Consider the following 7,285-nt stretch of genomic DNA (forward strand, 5'->3'; position numbering starts at 1 on the left):
TTTTCTACCAGTTCTCTTTATTCCGCCTAAGTTTGCTTCTGCTGATTTAAGAATTTCCTTTTAACATTCTCCCATTCTTCTTCTACATTTTCTACCTTATCTTTTTTACTCAGACCTCTTGCGATGTCCTCCTCAAAAATCTTCTATACCTCCTTTTCCTCAAGCTTCTCTAAATTCCACCGATTGATTCATCTGACACCTTTTCTTCAGGTTTTTAAACCCTAATCTACATTTCATTATCACCAAATTATGGTTGCTATCAATGACTGCTCCAGGGTAAGTTTTGGAGTCAACGAGTTGATTTCTAAATCTTTGCTTAACCATGATATTATCTATCTGATACCTTGCAGTATCGCCTGGCTTTTTCCAAGTGTATATTCTTCTATTGTGATTTTTAAATTGGGTGTTGGCAATTACTAAATTTTACTTCTTGCAAAACTCTATAAGTCGGTCCCCTCTTTCATTCCTTTTGCCCAGCCCGTATTCACCCACTATATTTCCTTCCTTGCCTTTTCCAATGCTTGCATTCCAATCTCCAACTATTATTAAATTTTCATCTCCTTTTACGTGTTTAATTGCTTCATCAATCTCTTCGTATACACATTCTACCTCATCATCATCATGGGCGCTTGTAGGCATATAAACGTTAACAATCGTTGTCGGTTTAGGTTTTGATTTTATCCTTATTACAATGATTCTATCGCTATGCGTTTTGAAATACTCCACTCTCCTCCCTATCTTCTTGTTCATCACGAAACCTACTCCTGCCTGTCCATTATTTGACGCTGAGTTAATTACTCTAAAATCACTTTATATTAATAACAAATAAAAGGATTAGATTATATTAGTAGTGAATCTGATATTATAATACACATATCTTATCTGTAGCGATCGTTACTAAAAAGTAAAAATACTTATTTTATTACGGGAAATTATTATAAAATTTTGTGTTGGAAGGAATACATTAATTTGTTGCTTTACACTTACTGATTCAGTCTTTATTTTTAAAGAACTCAACTATTATAAAATATAATAGTTGAGTTCTTCAACCATTTTCACGGATAATCTTCGATCAGATCGTACTATTTCATGCACCCTGGTCATGTTGACATCTGTCCGTGAGGTTGATGGTCGTCCACTGCGGTCTTCATCTTCAACATTCGTTCTGCCTTCACTAAAAATTTTATGCCACCGAAAAACTTGAGCTCTTGACATAACCTCCTCTCCAAAAGCCTTCTGAAGCTTACCATAAGTTATCGTCGCGTTTTCACCCGATTTAACGCAAAAAGAAATGGCATACCGTCGCGCAATATTTTGCGGTTTAATTTCTGTGACGAGAGACACAAACACGTGTTCACTTATTACAGCACAACTCACGACTGAGCAGTTGCATCAATGTGCCGCTTGGGCTAGAAGTAGCTTATAAACCAAGGTCAAAGATGGTGGTTTTTATACTTTATTGCATTTCAAAAATACTAAACATATGGTGATATTTAATACATCATTTACCTCGCAAATAAGAATCATAATGTTAGTATATAAGTTTTTCATAATCCACATTTATGCTTCACATTCATACACATTTAATAAAAATTATGAATTATTATAAAGCTAGCCGTTGAATTTTCTTTCTCGTCATAATACTTACAACTTCATCAGGATTAACTCTATGCACCGCCAAAGAAACTAATGAACTTAATCTTCCATCCCCCGGACTTGTAACACGCAATCGTTTTGACTCTCTTATTGTGGAGAACGAGCGTTCATTAGTACATGTTGTTACCGGAAGAATCGCCAAAACTTGTAAGAGATAATGGATATTCGGCAAATATTTTTTTATTGTAGCGATCGAATACTTCAATCACTTCTAGATCGCATTTTAAATTTAATGACTTTATCTTCTCGCACCAAATAAGATACTCCGCTTGGAGGACAGATTCAGAACATTTATTATCATAATACATCGATAATATTTTTAGTTCATCCACTTTTCCAGGATTAGCTGAACCTGGCAAAAGAACTTGAAAACGTTTTGAAGATGCTTGGAACGCGTCTAGCTGCCTACGAATGTGTTTGGAATGCGATAAGCAAGTGTTGCTTTTTTGGCTTGCTCTTATGATATTTTCTTATGATCCCCGGAATGTTTATTACAGTTCAAACCTCATCGTTCTCCCTACTATATAAATCGTAAAAAAAATATATAAATATAAACAACCTATATCTTCTTTAGTAAATTTAACGTCGTATATATCGATAGATATAGTCTGCACCGATTGTCATTGTCTAAATCGATTGTTGTAGTTCATAAAGCGACAAAATAATTTCTGCTTAATTTAGTATAAATAATTTGAATGACATTTTGTAAAAAAATAAAAATATTTTTTTCATTTGATTTTTAAAATTCCCATTTATTCAGTTAATAAAATTAACGTTCTAACCCGCCATCACATATTTAATACCGTACTATTTTTCTTAGTACAAAATATTATTTAAATTACTTAACGAGTTTGTGTACAAAAATCATTTTCTAATTGCTTTTTATTTACACAAAATACTCGGATTACGCCAGACAAATTAACTAGAAATGACTGCCTAAGCAAATACGATATCCTTTGAAACAGTTTTAAATAGGCGACGGCTAGGCGGTAAATAATGCACATATAGCAATTACGCAACATATACTATTTCTCTTCCTTTATGGTTTATATCTCTCGTAATCACACTACACAAAGCTAGCCCGCACTTTTTCACTATCGTTGTTTTAAAATCATTTTATTTTGTTTTTGTCATTTTTTTTTTTTTTTACTAATAGTTTTATATTAACGTTCAATTATTTGGTTTAAACCTTCAACTGAACGTTTCATTATATCTTATACCGTTAAAGTATTTTCAATAATAATATATCTAAAATGGTATTATTTATTTAATAAATAAGTTTTACAATAAAAAAAGGAATTTCTAACCGACAGTCAGGATTCGGTTCGCTTTAATCAATCAGAATCGCACTATCTGAACGTCCGGTTAATGGAGTGTTAAATATATATTCATTTCAAAATACTTATTTAGAAATAATATAAACTTGAATGGAACCGGGGAATGGTCCTTAAAGTCCATCCTCGTTATAATAAATGACAAGGCACAAACTCGTCATTTCTTAATTCATCTCGTTAACAATGTGTAAGTAAACAATTGCGCAAGAATTTCCAATTAAACGTTTTTCGCAAAAAAAAGCTGGAGACCGGGTCCTGGGTTCGAACTCAGCTTGTGTTCACTTACTACTCAAAGTGAAGTCATTATTTTATAAAAAAGTTTATAGAAAGTGTAGGATCACTGAAAAAGAGAATACTATAATAAATAAATTGTAAGGTACTGCAGTTCTGATTCAGATAATGAATTATTTTCCATAAATAAGCGAATTGATATTAAAATGTTCAGGCCATTGCCTTAAAATTAAACATATCATGAAGGTTCGAATAATCGACTGTTAATATTATATTACATTTATTTCAAAAATAATTATTTCCATCCAAACATTTAAACGAAATTTTGGTTAATAAAAAGAATTTGTTATAGATTTTAACTAACTTAGGATCTATTCCTACGTTATTGTTATTTAATATAAAAAATACTAGAGTTGTTTTCTAAAAAATCTCGAGTATTCGTATAAATGAATATTAGAAGTCCGGTTAATTATTACGAATCACCTGATTAAATACTCTTATAAACAATTAAATCTCTTACATTAAAAGTGATGAATTACGGTGTCTGAAGAGTGGAATTTAAAAAAAAAACATATTTTTTGTCCTTGGGTTATTAATCCAAGGATATCAGGTTCGAATCCTAATCAGACTCATTAAAACTGTTTTACACTAATATAAAATTTCCATTCAACCGAATCGGTAACGGATACGTTATCAGCAGTGATGGAAATATAAAGCATTCGAAGATCAGAATAAATTCATCATCCTTTTGTGTGTCTTTGGCTGCGATTTGTAATAGCTGTACGTACGTTGTCACTTTTCTTCTCATTGGAAAAAATCTTTGGATCAGAGGTTAAATTTTATGTAAACTTTTAATTTACCGTTAACATATTTTTGTTATAATTCCAATTAGAAATTTTCCATGTCTTTTCAGTAACGAAAAGGCATTAAAAGGTTTAAAAAAGCGTCGAAAGCCTGAAGAGTCATCTTTTTAATTACACAGTTTTTACTAAAATGTACTTTGAGAGAGATTACAACATGAAATGCAAACATGTTTAAACAATCTACCGTGGGCGCGATGCACACACACACACACACACACACACACACACACACACACACAGAAAGAGAGAGAGAGAGAGAGAGAGTGAGAGAGAGAGAATAAAATTTATTAAAACTGAAAATTACTTCAAAATTATCGTTAAAATAAATTAAATAATTTTTTTTATAGAAAGCTAAGAAGTACCAAACTCGAATAATTACGGTATAATAAATTAAAATTGGCCTCGACTCTCTCGGATGCTAAAAATTTACTATTTCTCAAAACATTAAAATAAATATACTCCTGTATATACAGATTTCCGTAAAATAAGTTACGTATTAAGGACCGGATTGATGGCTTGGAACGGAGGGACTGGCGTGGCAACCGGACATGTCACAAGGCGGGTGTTCTCCCTCGGAGGGAATTGAGACGTTCTGTGGTGGTTGATCGGATGTTCGTAGGTGAGTCGGTCACTACTGACGTCCTGTCAATGCGGCCGGCTTACAGCTCCACTCAGGCTACCTGAGTGGAGCTGTAAGCACACTTACAGTTCCGCCCTGGTGGGCGAGTTCGGATCGGGTGGGTGGCCTGTCGAATGGTGCGGCATACATCCGACGACCTTTGCTTCAGATCTTGAAATCCAGGCCGCTGGGCCAAGTACTGTTTTGGCGCAGACAGAAGAGGCCACTGTTTTATACGCGGTAAGGCTATGGCCATCTATGCAAAGACTGCCAGCAAGACCCAAGGTGCTTATCCTGCTACAAACACGGCAAGCGCCTGTATGTCGGGGATGTAAGATGGCTCTACCGGCATCTGGAACTGCTTTTTCGTAGGAACATCATGGTGTCTGAGGGACAGCCCCATCCGTGAGGGGGTGGGAGGCCTCGTTCCCCCGCTTACGATGATCGGGTGACGACTCCCTTCCAGTACCGTTGGGGGGAAAGTAAAACGTAGTCCCGATGGGGGATTCTTTCGGGGGTTCCTCATTAGAGGCAAGGCATAAAGACCGTGACCCGGTGGAGGGATCCTTTGGGGTCTCTTCATTGGAGGCATGGCGCCTATAAAAGACCGAGTCCCGGTTCTATGTGGGGAGAAATTTGTTCCCGTCGAGGTAGTTAAGAGGCTATGGCCCTCGGAGCCGGATTTATATTCGGATCCGGCTCTTTAGTTGCGGATCCGGCTCTGCGGGGCGGGGAAAAAAGGAGGAAAAAACAAAAATTTAATTTAATAATTTGAATCCCTTTTGCTGTACATAGCTGTAAAAGACTTCCTTCATCTCATTTTCTGAAGCTAGATATAGATAAAAAAATATATAAATTCATTTTTTGAAAGGGGTAAATATTAAATAAAAATTTGTGGTAATTTCTGATCTTGATAACAACTACTTCAACTTTTGAAGTAATCTTTTTAAAGAATCTTTTTTCAAATCTTTTTAAAGATTTGAAATATTTCGGCTAAAACATTCCCACGCTTCTTTCCAATTTTTGTCAAAATTTAATAAATTCTTTCCCCAAAGGTAATACCTGTCTACTAATTTTGAAGAAATCGGTCAACGTGATGTAGAGTTATGAGACCGTCTCCCGCGTATGTACGTACATAAACAGAAACGTCCATCTGACAAAACTAGATGCAGCAGTGGAGTAAAACCTTTTTTTGCAGATTTAGAATTTAATTTTTCTTTATATGTCTTCTTGAGTCTCAAAACCTAAAAATGACCAATTTTTTTTAGATTTCTTTTTGACCTATTTAATTATAGCCGGAAAAGTAAAAGTAATATTTCAAACAAAATTTTAAAAAGACTTCCTTGTAAAAACAAAAATAAAAGCAAAAAACTTGTTTGAGTTCGTTGAGATTCTTCTTTAATACGATTTTTTGACTTTTGGGTTTATTTTTAGGTTACATATTTTTTCACTTTAATTATGTGGACTCATCTTGGTTTGATGAGAGTCTCTTTTTTAGAGAGAGGGCCTTTTTAAAATTCATTATTTTTGTTTTCGTTACTTAACGTAATTTTACTTCCAAAATAATTTATATTCTCTTATAAAATTCCATTACAGCTTTTTCTTTTTGGAAATTTTTTGAAAAAATTATATTGTTTGTGGTTATTCGCAAGTGTGAGTATCAGGTTAGTCATGAATTACTAACGATAATACCCCATACAGATTGCTTTTTCTTAAAAAAACAAAAATTAAAAATAAGTAAACCTTCCACAATCAATTACAATGTACACATTCGTTTTGTACTTCCGTTTTCAAGTTTAATAAATTAATTTTGTTGGAGAGCCTGGTATTTGTTTTTTTTTTTTTATTCGGTACAAAAAAAAGTGAGATTTAACATTCCCAAGAGTGTTAGTATTGTACAAAAAATAACTAAACCGTTCACAAAAATTAGTTAAAACAAACAAAATACTTGGAAAACAACATCTATATACAAAAATTAGAATACGTTTACTAATCCAGTAGAGCTAAACATTAAAGCAGAATCTTTTTATTATTTATATTAGCGCTAATTTCATATCAATTAATTTACATACGTAGTCTCACTGCGTAAATGGTTGTTTAGCTTTAAACTCTTTTCTCTAAAAATTACCTACTTGACTCTGTATTATTATAAAGGATGAATATCTTTAATAAATCAGGTGCGTATTTATTTTAATCAAAGTTGATGAAATTGTATTAAAATAAATTTTATGTTTTAGAAAAATTTTACTTTTACGTAAAAATAAAGATTAATTCAAGAACTATAGTTATACATCATAAAAAAGTAATAATTGTGGAGAAAAAAGAAACTGTGTATAATATTTATACGAATGAAATTAACTCCTTATATCTCTTTTAATCGTATCTACTCAAACAGAAAGACGTAGAATAATTCGTAAAATTATTTAATTATTCCCTGAGCTAATCGATCGTAGAAAAAATATAATGTTTATGAAAACAATTCTTTTATTTTAAAGTAATAATTTAAGTCAATGTTTTGTCTAAAATATTTTTCACAATGGACATTAATAGACTACTTGAAAGATCAACAAGTGGTCAAGAAG

This window comes from Lycorma delicatula, chromosome 6 (assembly GCF_047948215.1).
Source record: "Lycorma delicatula isolate Av1 chromosome 6, ASM4794821v1, whole genome shotgun sequence".
Taxonomy (NCBI): domain Eukaryota; kingdom Metazoa; phylum Arthropoda; class Insecta; order Hemiptera; family Fulgoridae; genus Lycorma; species Lycorma delicatula.